The sequence below is a fragment of the Pinus tabuliformis genome, chromosome 1_2 (assembly GCF_031772625.1).
Source record: "Pinus tabuliformis cultivar Carrire ecotype Pingquan chromosome 1_2, CPIR1, whole genome shotgun sequence".
Taxonomy (NCBI): domain Eukaryota; kingdom Viridiplantae; phylum Streptophyta; class Pinopsida; order Pinales; family Pinaceae; genus Pinus; species Pinus tabuliformis.
This window is the reverse complement of record NC_142298.1, coordinates 718,844,050-718,864,883: the sequence shown is the minus strand read 5'-3', so window position 1 is coordinate 718,864,883 and position 20,834 is coordinate 718,844,050. Positions and strand designations below refer to the sequence as shown.

General features: G+C 36.8%; 1 pseudogene; it reads right to left on the bottom strand.

Moving 5' to 3' along the window:
• Window positions 1-910: 910 nt before the first annotated feature.
• On the bottom strand, window positions 911-10,236 carry LOC149207766 (protease Do-like 7 pseudogene; annotated as a pseudogene).
• Window positions 10,237-20,834: the final 10,598 nt, after the last annotated feature.

Here is a 20,834-nt window from a genome sequence, read left to right as displayed (position 1 = left end):
AAAGAATGTTTTTTTTTTTGGGTTTATTTTTGCAAGACAGACTGAAAAACCACGCCAATTGTACTATCCGTTTTATATACATAATACAGAAGCATTAAGAAAAAAAAGCAGTGACGAACCAGGATGTAACTGCATATTTTCAAACGTGGGGAACCAAAAATATATAGTTGACAAAGGAAATAAGGACGTAGCTCCATGATTTTAAAAGTGGGGAACCAAATATACATAGTTGACCCGGTAAACATTAGAGTTGAAATCTAAAAAAAATTATTTCATTAATAATTAGAGAATACATTCATTAAAGGTTTCCAAACAACGTCATCTGTTTTCAGATTTTCAGTCTATAACAATTAGTATCTTTCTACTATCATCTATATTATATCTAATACAAAAATATATTCATAATCCTCACCTCCAGTTATACAAAATCATATAAAGCCACCAAAAGATTGATGGATCCAGCATACATAAGTGTGTCATATCATTAAAAAACCATCAAAAATTATAAAAAAATGATTTCCTCTATGGAGTTGATATATCTGCATATATAGCTAAGTCATACTCAGCTAGATCTTAGTCGATGCCCCTTTTTAAAAGAAGATCTGTTACTGGTTCTGTTCTGTTCTTTATATATGAGTGAATGTAATGCGCTGCCAATTATTTATCAAAATTTTAATACACCGCATCTAGTTGAAAAAAAATTATGGCTCTATTATGTTCTTTATATATGGTGAATGTAATGCGCTGACAATTATCTAAAAAAAATTAATACACCTCATCCAGTTAAAAAATATAGGACAGACTGAAAAGTGTAAAATCCGTGATCCAGTTCATAATGCTCTTTGCATCTCCGTGTATGAAAATTTGATTGTTCTATTTGGGCCACGAGATGCTCTAAGAGCTCATGCTCTTAGCTCTTAGAGATCAACTTAATGGTTGTTCCAATCCATGTTGTCGTTTCTTTGTCAAATTTAAGTTCCAACGTCGGCCAGTAATGCAAGTCTTGCTTCAAAGAGAAAACATGGCGTTTTCCATCTAAATTCAATATCTTAACACGAACAAAGTCACCGTGTTCCAACTCTTTTATTACATTTACAAAGGTCTGCAAATCAGGCATCGGTTTATCATTTACTTGAACAATCCAATCCTCAGTATGATCTGCATATCTATCAGCGGGGCATCCCAAATTATATCCCGACAAGTATACACCGTTACCTTCGGGAGGCCAAAATCCCAATGAGCGGACAACTGAGTTTGTCTCTTGTACAGTATAGCCGCACCAACTTACGATGTGCGTGATTTGAAGCCCACTTCTTACATCTATGCCCACAAGAACTTCAATCTCCTTGTTGGAATTTAATTCCAACTGCAACAATGAACAACTGGATTTGCAGTAAATACTCTAGCCTATTCGATGCCTTAAAGTCAAGCCCGATATTTTTGCACATTAATATGCATTAAAGTTTCAATTGAATTCCCCTGCAGACAACTGACTTGTTTTTTATAGAAGCATCACCGCCTTGCTGCATTAAATTCGGAGATAGGCATTAGAAGATATTTTGTAATTCTTTATTGTTTAAATCAGATATGTTTTAACATATAAATGCATCACACAGCAGTTCAGTTTTAATGTTAGCAGCAGATTGATAGAGAGGAGAGGAGAGCACGCAGCAGCGTGAAGATAATACTTGCCAGATAGTGAAACGCACAGCTGTGCACAGCAGGAGTAGATGCAACAGCGCAGCAGAGAGCAGAAAGGGAAAAATGCACAGCAGTGCAGATATTTGAATGAAATTTGTTTTACAAATGTTTATTTGTGTGGAACAGAAGCGTTCCTTTGTGAATCTGTTTTGTAATAGAAGTTGTGAAATTCCCTCAGTATGAGGAAGACAAATCTGTAACAATTAGTTTATTTTTAATAAACGCAAGTTAATTTTTCCTGTTGCTATTACACCAAAAGTTATTGCATCAAAAATCTCCGTTGCTGTTACACCAAAAGTTATTGCGTCAAAAATCCTCGTTGTTGTTACACCAAAAGTGGTTAACATCAAATCACCATTGCTGTTACACTGTAACTCAAAAAATACTTGACGTCAAAAATTTACGTTGCTGCAACACCATGAACAGCGTTGCTGCAACACAAGTTACAGCAACTGAAAAAAAACTGTGTTGCTGAAACACCGTTTCCAGCAAGCGATTTTTTGTTTTTCTGTGCAAAAACAGAGTGCAAAAACAGAGCAATTTTTGTGTGTCTGTTGTGGAATTTATTAGAAAATTCCAACATGGTATCAGAGCTGGTCTAGGCACTCAGTGAGTAAAAAACAGAGCTTGTTTTTCAATGTAGGAGTTGTAAGAAGCTTGTTGAGCAGATTTTTCCAGCAGAGAAAGTTTTTGCTTGTTTTCAAAATACGGTCAGTATCTTTTCTTTACCAATACTGGATAAGATGGCAGATGCTGGAACAGGTTTGACAAATTCCCAACTACCACAGTTTAATGGGAAAAATCACAGTTATTGGTCCATAACAATGAAAGCGTTGTTTGCTTCTCAAGGAATATGGGAGCTGGTTGAAACTGGCTATGCTGAACCTGAAGATGCAACAGCACTGACTGCTTTGATAGTAGCAGAAAGAGACCAGTTGAAGGGCGACAGAAAGAAGGATGCCAAAGCCCTCTTTTTCCTCTTCCAATCAGTACATGAAAGTGTTTTTCCACGGATTGCTGCAGCAACAAAATCTAAGGAGGCATGGGATATTCTCAAAACTGCCTATTAAGGCATGGAGAAGGTGAAGACTACAATGTTGCAGATGTTGAGGAGAGACTTTGAAAATCTCAGCATGAAGGAATCTGATACAATGGATTCATTCTTCACTCAGGTTATTGGCTTGATAACCCAGATAAGATCTCATGGTGAGATTCTTGAAGATAGAAGAATTGTAGAGAAAATCTTGAGATGTTTACCCTCAAGGTTTGAATCTATTGTGGTGGCAATAGAAGAAACAAAAGATCTCTCACAGTTCACGGTAGATGAGCTGAGTGCTTCTCTTTTGTCTCATGAACAGAGACTGAGTAGAGGAACAGATTCCTCATTTGAGCAAGCATTCAAGACTCAGATGTCTTTTGGCCAAAGAAGAGGTCGAGGCAGAGCAAATAACAGAGGTCATGGAAGAAGCCAAAACAGAGACAAAAATTACCCTCCTAGCACAAGCGGAAGGAGCTACAATCAGAACCAAGCTGAAGGTTCGAGCAAACAGCAAGCTCATGGACAAAGGTATGACAAATCCCAAGTCCAATGTCATTATTATAAAAAAAATTGGCACTGCGCCAATGAATGCAAGAAAAAACAAAATGACATGAATAATAGGCAGAATGCTAATTTTTCAAATGAAGAAGATAAGAACCCAAAAAACGTGTTGTTAACATGTAACATAGCACAAGACAAACAAGAAGATTTTTGGTTCTTAGACTCAGGTTGTAGTAATCACATGACTGGAAATATTGCAATGTTTGCCAATCTGGATGAAAATGTGAAATCTGAGGTAACAACAGGGACTGATGATAAGATAACTGTCAAGGGTAAGGGCAGAGTCAGTATTGGAGCAAAAAATGGAGAACAGATGATTGTGCCAAAGGTATATTATGTACCTGGTCTGAAATGTAATCTTTTGAGCATTGGACAGCTCATAAACAAAGGTTACAACGTGTTCTTCAAAGATGATTTGTGTACTATCAGAGACATACCTCCAAGTAAGAAGATCATTGCATAGGTGCAGATGACCAGCAATAGAATGTTTCCTCTCAAACTCAGGGCAGATTTGAAGGAAGGAAGAACTATTGCGGTTGTAACACAAGAAGTCTTTCAGGAACAAGTGAAAGATCTGAATTGGTTGTGGCATTTGAGATTTGGACATCTCAATTTCGGAGGCTTGAATCTGTTGCACAGAAAGGGAATGGTAAAGGGATTGTCGTTGATTGAGAAACCAGATAGTCTTTGTGAAGGCTGCATCTTGGGCAAGCAACACAAAGAAAGCTTTCCAGTAGGAAAGAGTATAAGGGCAAAAGCACCCTTGGAAATTGTTCACTCTGATGTGTGTGGACCGATGCAAATACCATCAGCTGCTGAAAATAAATATGTTTTAACCTTCATTGATGATTACACCAGAAAGACATGGGTGTATATGCTGAAACAGAAGAGTGAAGTGTTTGAGAAATTCCGCCACTTCAAAACTCTTGTTGAAAAGCAGTGTGGGCATTATATCAAAGTGCTCAGAACAGATAGAGGAGGAGAGTACATCTCCCAAGACTTTCTGCGTTTTTGTAGAGAAAATGACATACAAAAGCAGTTTACCGCAAGGTATACACCTCAGCAAAATGGTGTTGCTAAAAGAAAGAATAGGACCATTCTTGACATGGTCAGAAGTATGCTGAAGGCAAAACACTTGCCACATGAGTATTGGGCAGAAGCTGTTACTTGCGCAGTTTACATCTTGAATAGATGCCCAACTAAAGCTATCATGAACAGAATACCAGAAGAGGCATGGAGTGGTAAAAAACAAATTGTCACTCATATGAGAGTATTTGGTTGTGTTGCATATGCACATGTACCGGATCAGCTAAGGCAAAAGCTTGATAGTAAGGGGGAGAAGTGTGTCTTTATTGGCTATTGTGATGAGTCAAAAGCACACAAACTCTATAATCCATCCACCAAGAAATTAATAATAAGCAGAGATGTGCAGTTCATTGAAGATGAAGCTTGGGATGGAAGCTTGGAAAAAACAGTGAATGTGAAGACAATTGTGTCTCATGAAGAACAAGACGAAGGGACAACAACAAATAATCCTTCCTTGGTGGCTCCTCCTCCACCACAGCAGGTACAACAAACCACACCACAAGCTGGAATTCGAACAACCTTGAGAAGTCAAGGAAGAACAGTTGTTGTTACACCACAAACAGCTATTGCTGAAACACCACAGGGATCAGATATACCCTCAAGTTCGGATGGAACTCCAAGCACACCAAGAAGACCAAAATTCAGAAATATGAATGAGATTTATGAACAAGGAGAGGTAAGTAACAATACCGGTATGAATTCATTATTCGCTTTGTATTGTCATATTTATGACCCAATCCATTTTGAAGATGCTGTAAATGAAGATAAATGGATTGAAGCAATGAATGAAGAAATTGGTGCAATTGAGAAGAGTAAAACATGGGAGTTGGTGGACCTCCCTAAAGGCAAGGATGCCATTGGAGTTAAGTGGGTCTATAAGACCAAAAGCAATGTTGAAGGTAAGATTGATAGGCACAAAGCAAGACTTGTTGGGAAAGGCTACAAGCAGCAACAAGGCAAAGATTATGATGAAACCTTTGCACCAGTAGCAAGGATGGAAACAGTGAGAACAATGTTGTCTATTGCATAACAACACAAATGGAAGATTTATCAAATGGATGTTAAATCTGCATTCCTGAATGGAGTGTTAAAAGAAGAGGTTTATGTTGATCAACCTCCGGGCTATGAAGTTGAAGGCTAAGAGCATAAAGTTTGTTAACTGAAGAAGTCTCTTTATGGGCTGAAACAAGCTCCAAGAGCATGGTACAATAGAATTGATGCTTATCTGATTGAGAATGGGTTTGATAAGTGTGATGGTGAATCCACACTCTACATAAAACAAAATGACGGTAAGATTATTATTGTTGTTTTATATGTAGATGATCTGATTTTTACTAGCAATGATGCTTCTCTCATTGCTGATTTTAAAGCAGTCATGAAGAGTGAATTTGAAATGACTGACTTGGGCTTCTTAAGATATTTTCTTGGAATTGAAGTAGACCAAAGTGAAAATGGTGTTTTCATTTCTCAAGATAAATATGTAGAAGCAGTGTTGAAGAGATTTAACATGCAGAACATCAAAGCAGCTGTGACTCCAACTGTAGTGGGGTTGAGATTGACCAAAGAATACAGCAACAAATATTTTGACCCAAAACTGTACAAGAGCATAGTTGGCAACCTTATGTACTTGACTGCAACTAGGCCAGACATTATGCACGCTGTGAGTTTAATCTCCAGATTTATGGAAAGACCGAAAGAGACTCATTGGCAGGCAGCCAAGAGGATTCTAAGCTATGTGAATGGAACGAATGGGTTTGGTATTTTATACTCCTCTTCTGAAAGTTTCATGTTGACAGGTTACACTAACAGTGATTGGGCTGGAAGTGTTGATGATAGGAAAAGCACATCGGGATATGTGTTTCATATGGGATCGGGAGCCATCTCATGGACTTCCAAGAAGCAACCAGTTGTGTCTTTGTCAACAGTAGAGGCAGAGTATGTGGCAGCAACAACAGCAGTATGGCTGAGAAGAGTTCTCAAACATTTGTGTCATGAACAAGAAAAGGGCACAACCATTTACTGTGACAATAGCTCAGCAATAGCATTGTCTAAAAACTCTGTCTTTCATAAAAGAACAAAGCACATAGACACCAAATTTCACTTCATACGTGAATTGGTTAACAATGGTGAGATTGTTTTGCAGCACTGCAGAACAGAGGATCAACTTGCTGATATCTTGACAAAACCATTAGCAAAGAAAGGTTTTGATCATTTCAGGAAATGTCTCAGTATGCAGCAGTTGAAATTAAGGGGGAGTGTTGGAATTTAATTCCAACTGCAACAATGAACAACTGGATTTGCAGTAAATGCTCCAGCCTTTTCGATGCCTTAAAGTCAAGCCCGATATTTTTGCACATTAATATGTAGTAAAGTTTCAATTGAATTCCCCTGCAGACAGCCGACTTGTTTTTGATAGAAGCATCACCGCATTGCTGCATTAAATTCGGAGATAGGGATTAGAAGATATTTTGTAATTCTTTATTGTTTAAATCAGATATGTTTTAACATATAAATGCATCACACAGCAGTTCAGTTTTAATGTTAGCAGCAGACTGATAGAGAGCAGAGGAGAGCACGCAGCAGCGTGAAGATAATACTTGCCAGATAGTGAAATGCACAACAGTGCATAGCAGGAGTAGATGCAACAGTGCAACAGAGAGAAGAAAGGGAAAAATGCACAGCAGTGCAGATATTTGAATGAAATTTGTTTTACAGATGTTTATTTGTGTGGAACAGAAGCTTTCCTTGGTGAATCTGTTTTGTAATAGAAGTTTTGAAATTCCCTCAGTATGAGGAAGAGAAATCTGTAACAATTAGTTTATTTTTAATAAACACAATTTAATTTTTCCTGTTGCTATTACACCAAAAGTTATTGCGTCAAAAATCTTCGATGCTCTTACACCAAAAGTTATTGCGTCAAAAATTCCCGTTGCTGTTACACCAAAAGTGGTTGACGTCAAATCACCGTTGCTGTTACACCGTAACTAAAAAAATACTTGACGTCAAAAATTTACGTTGCTGCAACACCACGAACAACGTTGCTGCAACACAAGTTACAGCAACTGAAAAAAAAACTGTGTTGCTGAAACACCGTTTCCAGCAAGCGATTTTCTGTTTTTCTGTGCAAAAACGGAGCAATTTTTGTCTGTCTGTTATGGAATTTATTAGAAAATTACAACACTCCTAACCCTGCCGGAAAATTGTAAGTCTTAGATCACGTTGCTCATCCTTGCTCTCTTCAACCAGCTGGCAAGCATTCTCAACATCCCGATAATTGGTAACCAGGTTCCCATCTATGGCTAACAGCATGTCACCAGCCTCCAGCGTACCTGATGCTCGTGATCCGGAAAAACAACACTTGACTTGCAACACCTGTTGTCTTAGAGGATCTTTGTTTGCTAAATCACTAAGCCATTTGTCACTTAATCCAAAGCTGCGCGCCTTTGAAAGTAAGGTTGTACAAAGTTCAACCTCTAAAATGCAGACAATGGGCATAGAGATTTTCATTCCATTAACAAGCAAAGGTAAACCTGCAGATCTGTGAATAATCCTCTCTAAAGTCTGGCTGACAACATAAATTGGAATTCCACTCACAACCAGATTATTATATCTATCGGGACTGTAGAATCCAGCCCACAATGCCCGAAGCCTTCCATGATCATCGAGTAATACACCAGAAAATAAATTCCCTAAATGTGCCTCTAATTCGATTACGTCCATGTTCATTGCTCTATAACGGGGAATATTAGTTGCAACAATATTCAATGAAACTTGTGGGCTTGTGACAATGCACTTGCGTGATGCAAGTTCTATGCTCTTCCTCAAACCAAGAAGATGCACAACATCACCTTTAAGCAAAGCAGGTTCACGAAGAAGAACAGCTGCATGTACAGCTGCAGCACCGAATGGACCTAGTGCGACAGGATCATATGCCACTAATGCATAATTGTGTACAGGGTGCAGAAAAATAACCTGCCCAGGGATTTCTGCTTGGTATGCAGCAAATGGTAACACGACATCTGCCACAGATGTGGGAACTGTATTCCTGTCAATCGCCACTATTCCTATGGTTTTAGAATGATAGACCACCACCCCGGTTTGAGGAAGAGGTTTATTCCGCACGCAATCAAGCACTGATAATGGTGGTATATCGACACCAACCATGACAAGGCTTGGTTTTATAGCTTCCTCTAAAGATGGGGTTTGAATTTCCAAAGTTGTACCTGGCTCATCTTGATCATTCAACCGTCTCCTCTTCGCTTTGCTTCTGTAAATACTGATAGAGTCTGACACAAAAGAATGGAACTGTGGCATATCACCCCCACCACTTACATTGCTAACAATACTTTTCAATCCTGGACTGGTAATGAGTTTTGTTGAATCCACTTCTGTTCCGCCAACGTGTTCATCTACTGAAAATGGGATTTGCATGATTGCAGGCATCCTTTTCCACAATCCACTCTCATCATTTCGAGTGTATAGTTGAGGTTCTCCGTACCAATCATGCCTGTCAATAGTTACAAGGACAACCATCGTATGATGACGATCTCGATGTTTCAAAAATTCTAGAGGAACCCGTGATCCTCGATGTAATTCTGACAAAATAGATATAAATTGTTCGACCCTTGTAGTTTCCTTCCCTGCAAATTTTTTAATGATACCATGAGAAGGAACACCTGCGCTTGAAAACATGTACCCTGGTTGTGTAACATACATTAGACCACAGTTGAAGGAGAAGTTCCTAGCCTGTTGGTAGGATAAAGGATGAATTATGCCATCACTTAGTTCCAAAAATTTGTTTGGAGTTATACAATGTAAGTCCTCAACCTCCAAAGTAATATTTATAGGAACACCACCCCTCTCAAAATGTAAATTTATCAGCTTTCCAACATTATCATCGAGAATTATCTCCAGATTCAAGAAATGAGTGACAATCTCATCATTCACACTGACAAGTAAATCCCTTGGCTCTAAATGATTTTCTGTAGGACCTCCTGGCACCACAGAATCTATAACCAGAATTCCCGTCTCTTTGGGAAAAACCTTTCTCACTAATTCTTCAGTCTCGCCTTGAAGCCCTAACCTACGTGCCTCATCGAATCCTTTGTGAAGAAGAGTCATCTGGAGTGTCCCTCGAGGTATATGGACTGCATGCCATCGAGTGTATGACTCATCCTTGCACCTCTGTAAATTTGCAAAGCCCTTACCACTCGATCCAATGGAAGATAATATGCAGAAGAACCTTCTTGTCTACCACCTGCATTTAATCCAACTGCTTGTGCCTCGCAATTTATTACCGGCGACCTGCTTGAGCCTGCTTTTGTCCCTGAAGCTGCCTGCATATAAAATGTATTGAAGTCATTGCACTTAATCGGCGAGTAAACAGGGACCGGTAGATCCAGTCGGGCTAGGGTTCCTGCAGAAACGGAAAGCTTGTCACCACTGTCATTACCCACCACCCGGATCTCCAATCCAGTAGCTGTAGCTTCTGGTGCAAGAGGGATTTCCTCAATTTCCATAAACCGAACTGCTGCGGGATCAAAACGGAAAAATCCAAAATCATGAACAGGGTCACGATACAAAGGATAAACCAGAATCTCCTCGTTATTGAGAAACGTAGCCTCGGCCACAATAGGTCCGGGACAGACGACATGGTGGATCGTGAGCATGAGCCCACGTTGCTTATCTACAGTGAAACCAGTAGCTTTAAAGACATCGTCCCTCTCAGTATCGAAATCACGAGTGGCAGTGACTGTTAACACCACGACGCCCTTAAAAACCTTACTTAACGCCTTGCCCCATTTCTCTGCCGTTGCAACACTCTGCATATCTGCTCCAACAACTTCCATTGTCAAGAATTTTCTTGAGATTTAAGTCCACGACTGTAAGACACGTAATTGCGTATTGTATGGTTCCTTCACCAGCAGATTCTCTAGTGATGTGAATAAAGAATGCGTGAATGTCTTCCGGGTGAGGGATATATATACAATTAACTTTCTCAATTATAATGAAAGTGAGGTCCAACGCCATTGGCCTTTTTAAATAGGATAATGTTTGATAGAGCACTTTTTGGGAAAAATATTAAGTAAATTTAATTATGTATTCAGATTTAATATAAATTTTAATTACAAACAGCCTAATTTTTTTTTTTAATATTTAATTTTTATTGGGTTAAAAGGCATTCTAGTTATTATAGGGTAGATGTGTAGGTGTAATATAAGTGCATTTAAACCATTTTAAATGCCGGTTCAATTAAAAAATAATAAAAAATTAAAATTTAAAAGTGATATTGGGGATGAGTGTAAAAATTTAAATGTTTGCTCAATTATTAATAAAAAGTTAAAGGTAATAAACAAAAAGTAATAAATAAAAACTTAAAAGTAATATAAACCCTTACAATACCATGGGCCAATACCATGGCTTATCAATACCAAATGCCAAAAACCATAGCTTATTTCACAATCAAAATATTTTATAACATTATGGTAAGATTTTTAATCATTGATATTCACTTCCACCGTGGGTAATATTAACCGAGTTGTCTTTAGTGTGACTTTTTGGAACTTTTCCTATGAATTTTCCAATCTACCTTCTCTAAAATTATACACAAATTCATTGAAATCACGAGTTTGAGGGGTAACCCCTGCACAATAGAATTTCTCTATGATTTTTCCACTGGATTTCGGCACTCGAAACTCTAAAAGGTTGCACTAAAGACAACTCCAATATTAACTTGTAAGTAACATTTATCGGCATTGGAAACTCGAAAATGTCACACTAAAGACAACTCCAATATTAACTTGTAAATATAGTTTATTACAATACCATGGATAATCAAAACCACGTGCACAAAAAACATAACTTATTTTACAATAAAAATATTCTATAACAATGTGACAAGATTCTTAACCATGGATATTCACCCATGCTTTGCCATTGATATTATGAACTTGTGAATAGAATTTATTACAATACCATGGGCCAATACCATGGATAATCAAAACCACATGAACAAAAACCATAACTTATTTTACAATCAAAATATTTTATAACAATATGACAAGATTCTCAACCGTGGATTTTCACCCTCACTTTACCATGGATATTATTAAATTGAAAATAGACTTTGTCACAATAACAAGGCTTATCAATACCACATGTCCAATAACGATAACTTATTTCACAATCAAAATATCTTATAAATATTTTATTTTAATTAATTTTTATAACATTTTTTTAATTAAATCTATAAGAAAAAAGGTTATAATTACCTTTGAGATATATCAAACTATCTATCCTCGCCGCTACTAAAAATATTCCCATAGAAATTAAATCAAGGTCTTAATACAATTAATAATGAGAATACTAAAACTAGCAATTGTCCCAAAAGGTACAAAGAGAGGCCGATAGGATTATTAAATTGGAATTGTTGACTTTTTTTAGAAGAGATATTGGTTCAATCAGCCTAGTCGCCTACACTGCCACAACTCTTCTCGGTAAACCTTGACAGCGATTCTGCTTTTGTGAAAAATTAAAATTTGCACCAGTAACGTCACACATATACCTATACAGCTGGATTGTTGATTGATATCTTTGGACGTTGAATAATTTAAGGTAAATCTATTCGCTATTATGCATTTGTGGAAAAATGAAAATTTGCACCAGTAAGCATCACAAATATATACAGTTGGATTGTTGATTCATACCTTTGGACATGCTCGATTAATGAATAATTTAGGGTATAATATATTACGTAAACAAAGGATCAAAGGGGGAAGGGGTGGGGTTTGTGTACTGGATCAAGCCTCTGAGGTTCATGGGAGAAACGAAGGAAGAATCCCTGCCCAAAACCTCCTCTGCAATCATCCACTGTACCCTCTCAGTTGGATGAAATTTGTCCCAGTAAACATATTCCTTGGGATCCTTGCAGATTGAGCACCCTGGATCCAACCCACAGCCTACATGGCCATTGTATGGACCATCTGCACAGAAAACTTGTTGACCCACCCCGTACGTCCTAGTCTTCGTCATCCAAAATGAGGTCTAGTCTGTAGCACCCTAGGCCGATGGCCTAGGCTGCCCTGGTTCGAGTCCTCCTGCTGACAGAACCCTCCTCGCTCTCTTTTTCACATCCCCCCTCAGGTGAGAAAGGATCCATAACCCTATATAATCTTATTAATGAATATTATTATATATAATATTATATTAATATTAAGGTTTAATCCTATTCATATTACCAAGAATAATTTAAGAGAGTCATAAACTAAGCAATATGGGGATTAACAAAAAAAAATAATTAATTAATCTATAAATAAATAAAAATAATTTTTTAGGAAGAAAGTGCAGGAATCTAGCATCTGTTGATACTCCAGCCGTCATCTATATTTAAATTAACAAGTCTTTTTTTCAATTTCTAAGGCCTCTCTAAATTTACGATAATGAAAATGGTCAATCCTCGCAATGACCTTAGCCTCTTCAATGGAGATGTGATGATTGGTTTTTTCTGCATGCTCTACCAAAGCGGAGGAGCGAGACCTTCCATGCCTGATGTCGGCAGCATGTTCACAAATCCTTTGGTTAATGGATCGACCGGTCTCACCAATATAAGGAGCTCGACAAGAATAGGGAATGATATAAACACCCTTCTAATCCTTGCGGTTAATCGGGTCCTTAACAAAATGAAGACAACTTCATATAGTGTTAAGAGGTCTAAAAGAAGAATGAATCTTATGCTTCCTCAAGATCCTAGTGATTTTATCCGTGGTCCCTAGAATAAAGGGAAGATGAACACTGGAAGACCAATCCTTGGGGTCAATCTTACTCTTAGGACCCTTTTCAGCATTTTGAAAAGCCTTAAGACCTTGAGACCTACTATAACCATTCTTATTAAAAACTTCCAGGAGGTCAGTTTTTTCATCTTCAAGGTGATTTTCGTCATAAACTTGCAACGCCCGCCGAAGTAGCTAAGGTGTTGAGAACGCCTATCTTTTGAGCAGGAAAATGATGGGAGCTAGCATGGACTTAAATTGAATTTAGTTATTTTAGAGATGTTACAATGTTTAACATTTTGACTTAGTCAAATTAAAATTAAAATATAAAATATAAAATTTCCCAACCCATGGTTTTTCCTTATTATATTTCTAATCTATGGTTTTTTCCCATGGTATTTTTCTCTAATGTGAGTTATTTAAAGGTTAATATTTAAACTAATCTAAATTCATTTTAACTCTACATCTACCAAATGCCAAAAAAATCAAATCTCTTTTCACACTTAAAAAATCAATACCTCAAAAAAAAAGTCCCTCTTAACACATAATAAACTTACAACTAAAAATAAATCTAAACTAATTTTTAAATTTAAAATTTAAAATTTATATTTCAATTAAATTATAAAAATAAATTAATAATACATTGCATTTAAAAAATAAAAATAAAAATAAAAATCCTCAAAAATCTTTGCTTTTCTGAGCTTTTTTCTTTCGATCTTTGATTTTTATGATTTTTTCGTGCTTTCTTGATTTTTTTGCATAGAATCTTTTTTGAGCTTTTGTGCTTTCTTGACTTTCCGTGCTTTCTTGATTTTCCATTGTTTTGTTTTCTGGTTCAGATCAACGGTTGAAAGTGTTTCATCTGATCTAACGGATCAGAGTAAAAGTGTTGACGAAAAGTTGATGCATAGGAAAGGCCTATCGGCCTAAATATTCCCATAGAGATTAAAACGATGTTTAATAAAATTAAAAAGGAGAATACTTTTATTGAGTTGAGAGGCTCATTCTATAGCCTAGTATGATGTATAAGGGTGTTCCCCATTCAAATTTTGCATTTTGCTTGTGTCAACCCAAATATCTTAAAAAAAAATTAAATAACTATACAAAACATTTAAATAATGTCAAACTCATAAAAAAAATTGCATGTGAAGAAATTAGATCTCTCTCGACTTATATTAGATATGTCCTTAAGATGGATCTATGCTAGTATATAATGAAGTGAAATTTATATAATATAAATAATATTATTAAGAACCACCATAAATACATCTTAAATAAGGATCCAAGTGATGAGAGAAAGCAAGGTGACTAACAATAATAGAAGAAATGTAGTGCATGATTCTTTTAAGTTTTTCATTATTGTATTTTTTTGACATGATTGATCCAAAATATAGGTTTCATATTTTAAAACCAAATGAGTTTTTTAAATTTTGATACTTTTTTAAACACAATACAATGGGATCAAATTCAATGGAGGGAAAAGGGGAGAGAGAAAGATAGAGAGAGAGAGAGACGGGGGGTGTAATGCTCGCAGGTTGTTGTGATGGTCAGGCAACATGGGAAAGCCCACCGAGCAAGCGAGAGTGAGACATGGATGCAGGCGACGAGCTGAGAGCCACTCGGCGAGTTGGCGGAGCAAGGTGTGGACGATGAGCTGGCGAGCAAACTTATAGTGGGTGAGCAGTCCCATGAGGGCGTGCCCTATCCACGAGCCGACTTAACAAAACGGGCAAGCTGACATGTTAAATAAGAAAACTGACGTAAGTTATATGAGTTTGGTGGGTCAGGCAAATGCCCCCACAAATTGGACAAAGCATATAAAAACTCGGTGGACAGTTAGAGAATGGAGACAACAAGTAAGCGAGCTCCACATATACTAGCTCTGCAGTAGAAAAGGGTTGGTTGGCGGATGAGCCCGCATGACGGGAAGGAATAAAGGCTAAACATTGAGAAGAGTCGCGAGCAGGGCGACACAGGTGTGTGCGCTTGCCGGGCAAGGTCACGGTTGCAAGAAGTCGTTTGAAGTCGTGGTAGGGCATTCGGGCATGCGCCGGCTGAAATGTCATGTGAGGCTGTGGTAGGGGGTGGGGCCCAACTTTGGAAGGATCATTCAAAGGTGCGGTCAGGGTGACTCGTGGAGCGAGGGCCTGCCAAATGAAGGTTTGACACAGTGAAGTGTTGCGACGGGTGAGGCTGCAAAGCAAATCGTGAAGGCCTGAACGAAGGTAACGTTCAAGGTGTAAACGAAGGCATTCAGGTAAATCGGAATGATGTAGCAGCCAGAGGCTGCACTGCATGAGAGTTTAACAGTGAAAACCTATATGATGCCAGTTGAAGGTTTTCCTCCCAGTGAATGTAAAAACAGATTTGATATTAAAAATCTTACTTGCTTATGTTTTAAGTGTCTTCTATTGATGAATGTTATTTAATGTATTCCACACATTAAATGTTTAATATGGTTAATGAAGTGAATGTTAGGCGTAGCTCGAGAAACATGTTAATGAATGAAAAATTTAAGTGTTTGCCCGATGCTGTATGAAAGCGAATTTACGAAAAAAGAATTGGGGGTGTGACAAGTGGTATCAGAGCTGATTGTAGAGAGCATGAAAGTATGCAGTCTAAAGTTATGGAGAATTAATGGATTGATAGTCTGGGTTTCGTAGACTTGGTGGTTCATGGCAAGACCATCCAAGCACTGGTGGACATGAGGGCCACACATAACTTCACGACAACGTGATTAGCAAGAGAAGTTTGAATGAATATTTCCCATCGAATGTGGAAGTCAAGGCAGTGAACTCAAGAGCTAAAGTGGCAGGTTTGGCACACGAAGTGCCTATGCAGATTAAAGACTGGCAAGGTCAGTTGGACTTCATGGTGATGGAGATGAATGATTTTGACATGATATTGGGGTAGGATTTCTTGAATGGCAATAAGAAAATTATTGTTCCCTTCTGTGATGAGGTTATGCTGATTGGAAAATCATAGACTTGGACTTTGCCTACTCATAAGGAAAGGAAGGAAGTCAAGGTGAATTATGTTTCTACACTAATTTTGCAGAAAACAATGTAAACTTTGAAATGGGAACTATAAACTCAAAACGGGAACTCTGAACAAAAAACCCTGAAAAAACATCAAAAACAGTGCGAAAAACCAGAAGTGTGTATATTGGAATAATGTTTTTTTTTAGGGTCAATTTTCAACATGTTTTAAAAATGGCAGTGAAAACGAAATTTTCGTGCAAAAAACACCTTGAAAATGAAAAAGTAATGATACTGGAATGATGCTCTTTTTAGGGTCAATTTTCAACATTTTAAAAAAATGATAGTAAAATTGAATTTTTATGTGCCCAAAAAATTTGTTTATGAGGAAAAAACATGCTAATGTTTTTGGTAGAATACCATTTTTCTTTCCTAAGTATAAATTCAACATATCTTCAACCATAACATGCTAGATACAAAAGAAATTGGAATTTTTTCAACCATAAAATTAAAAAACCCTGACATTATGAACAAATTACATGACTAAATGAATTCAAATGTCATTTTTTGTATATTGAATGAAGCATACATTATATCTCTAATTTAATGTTGCATTGTAGATATTCTAAACAATAAAAAATATCATAATTAAGACATATAATCCAACAACATAAAAATGGCTCATAACTTCTCATTTAACAACATAAGGAAATAAATTTTTTTATCTCAAGATACGACGCAAACATAAGTTATATAAACTGTCTTATACAATTACTCAAAATCACTCATATTTTCTTGCACACCATTAGAATTCACATCTTCAGATGAGTGACTAGATGTTGACGAAGATTTTCTATATTCTTCTCTTTCATCAACTAGTGCCCCATCTGAGTCCACATGCATGCCCACCATTTCAGGTTTCAAAATTCTTCTAGATCTACGACTGGTTTCAGCAGACTCCCATCTCATCACTTTTCCTTCTGGTAACAACCTTTTAAGAATCTCTATCGTCTTGAAGCAAAGAGTTCCTCTCTTTGTTAAATTAATGTCATAAACAAGTATGTCAACATCTTCCAATTTTAATATGTATGTGTGGTGGTGATTCATATTTGTACCCTTTCTTTTGCCCTTTCCACCATTTTTTTGTCAACTACCATCTCTGGCTTATACACACCATTCAATGGGTGTGTATTTGTGGCATACCAATGTACTTCAACACCGGTAAGATCCTCATTTTCTGTAAAGACCTTTATAACTTTAGCAACCCAGAATGGATAATCATTGGGATCTCCATTTGCTAGCAGTGCGATCATGCAACCCTCCTTAATATCCTACAATGAACCCCTCTAAATGTCTTCCATGGCTTCACATTGTGCATGAGATCTTTTGGAACCAATATACATCTCTCATTCCTCTGCCTATGAAGAATTAATAATACGTTGAGATTGTTGATGTTCAACAATGTTTATTTCCTCATGTTCATTCAACACATTTTGTGGCCAAATAAATGGATTTTTCAAAGGTATATATTCATTTTTTGTTGTTGAAATGATATCACTTTGATTATTGAGAAATGACTCCCACCAAACTGAATCAACAATGTCAAAGTACTCATATCTATATCTAATACATTTTTAAATTTCTTCTACGCAATCAAAATAATTTATATCTCTATTCTGTCTGTGTGCATTATGAACTTCACCAAGTCATTGTAAAAACAATATTTTTTATGCAAATATTGGATGACCTGGAATGAACTTCAAAAATCCCAAACCTGATGACGGTGCCCATTCTAAAGTAGTTGAATACTTCTTGCCCCATATTAGTGTTCTCCCATCAATTTTTTTGATATGAAATTGATGTTGGAAGCTAATGTCATTAAGTTGTTCAATGCATTTCCCCTCACCGTGAAATACCAAAATAAACCTTCGCATGTCAATAGTTTCTTCCAACACATCAAAAGTAGGCTCTGGCATGTATGATTTCTTAATACATTTAATTAATGATGGCAAGCTCCCAACTTCCTTCCTCCTCAATGTGACTAAAAAATGACTGAACATCTGATCAATATGGTCATGAGTGTGCCCAACAAGAAGGAAACCAACCTTTACCTTTTGAAAAATTCTCAATTCAACAAGCATGTTTAGATATCCAAAAACAACCTGATTTTTGTTTTCACGGCAAGTGTTCTCCAACTGTAGATACAAAACTTCAGGAAGATTACCAGACTAATGAGAAAGCACATCATGAATTATGGTTATGGTCTTATTTGCATCATTATGAATATTTGGAGCTGTGAAGTACACCCTTGGCAACATTTTTCCATTTAAGACCATACAATTGACCAAGTGATACTGAATAAATTTTTCCTCCTGTAAAGTTTTGGGTGTGCGAACAAAATGTGTTAAAAGTGTTTTCTTCTGGTCCATACCATCAATTATCAAACCCAAATATTTATTTGGATTATCATTACACTTCTTTTGATGCTTGTACAACTTTTTCCTTTCACTTGTTTGTTGTTTGCAATGCTCGTGAAGTTCTTTGACAATTGAATCTACATAACATAAAAGAAAGCCATTAAGAAATATGTTTTCATAGTTGATGACTATACAGTTTTAAAATTCAAAGTTATGAATGATTAGCTCTTCCTGGCCCTTCACATTTGTCCCTTTTTTATTTAAGAGAAGAACATGTACTGCAAATCCCAATCCTTGTTTCCTTAAGAATACAGACATTGTTGAATTCTTTCTTCTATACCTTCACAAAATATTGATATGTAATAAACCGACCATGTCCCTCCTCACCTTCTGCATATTCTTTGTATAAGTTGTAGATTTCTCCTCTTGAAAAATTATCTGGAATATGTATTGTCTCTCTATTGGCATACACTCTCCATGCTTTGAAAAGAAATCCTTGATCCATGACATTGCAGTATTTGATAATGGTCCAAACTATCTTTTGTGACGTACTTTTGAATAAAATTTGGGATCTTTTTCCAAATTTTCTTGAATTCTCAAGAGACGAAAATTCCCAATCGAATGAAACATTTTGAAAGCCTTTCTACAAATAAATAAAGACCCAATATGATAATCATAACCTGACAATGTAGATTTCATGCACCCAACTAAATATGCATTTTGCATGCTTTTACTCATTGACAAATATCCCTTCCTGCTCTCTAATGCAAATTTGAAATCCATATGTTTCAAGCAATCTTTTTGACAACATTCACCTGAAATGAGAGCACTGATAGAACTTCTTCTCTTCAGATATTCTGCTCTACCCTTTGTATTACTAGAACATCTTGCATTGAAATGAAAAGGTCTGCTCCTACTCCTCGATACAATATTTCTTGGCAACGTCTCCATCATTGGATCATCATCTGTATAAGGATTTTCATCATCACTAAGAGTAATGTTATCTACACTATGATCAGCTCTGCATTTCAAATAATGACTTGGAGGATATTCTTCATCTTCCCCTTCTTTAGTACTACTGTCATAGTCATTACAATTCAGAATAAATGGAAAATTTGACTCGATGTTTATTGGATATAATTCCTCATGTGCATTGTCACTGCTGCTCTCATAGTCCATAGAATTAGGAATATGTCAAAAATGTGATTGTCTACTTACTAAAAATGCTACATCTTGTCCTTTGTCACTGCTACTTTTATAGTCATTAGAATTAGGACTAGGTGCATCATCCTGTCCTTTATCACTACTGCTCTCATAGTCCTTAGAATTAGGACTAAGAGAACATTGTGACACTCCATTCTTTTGAAATTCATCAGCACACACTTCGTCACTGCTGCAGTCATAGTTCTTAGAATTAGGACCAAGAGACAATCGTGACACTCCATTATTTTGAAATTTATCATCACGCTCTTCATCACTGCTACTCTCATAGTCCTTAGAATTAGAACTAGGTGGACACCGTGACACTCTATTCTTTTGAAATTTGTCATCATGCTCTTTAGCACTGCTATCTCATAGTCCATTGAATTATGATTAAGAGGACACCATGACACTCCATTCCTTTGAAATTTTTCATCACGCTCTTCATCACTACTACTCTCATAGTTCTTACAATTAGGACTAAGAGGACACTGTGACACTCCATTATTTTGAAACTCATCATCACGCTCTTCATCACTGCTGCTCTCATAGTCCTTAGAATTAGGACACAGCGTGAAAATCCATTCTTTTGAACTTCATCATCATGTTGTTCATCACTACTGCTCTCATAGTCCTTAGGACTAAGTGGACACCGTGACACTCCATTGTTTTGAAATTCGTCATCACGCTCTTCATCATTGCTACTCTCATAGTCCTTAGAATTAGGACTAAGTGAATACTGTGACACTCCATTCTTTTTAACTTCATCTTCATGCTCTTCATCGTTGCTGCTCTCATAGTCCTTAGAATTAGGACTAAGTGGACACCGTGACATTCCATTGTTTTGAAATTCATGATCACGCTCTTCATCACTGCTGCTCTTATAGTCCTTAGAATTGGGAGTAAGCAGACACCGTGGCACTCAATTCTTTTGAACTTCATCATCATGCTCTTCATCACTACTGATATCATAGTCCTTAGAATTAGGACTAAGTAGAAGAATTGACTTTTCATTCATAGTGGAAGAATTCCCGTTATATTCATCAATATGAATAGAGTTGTTACGCAATTAAGATGTTGATGT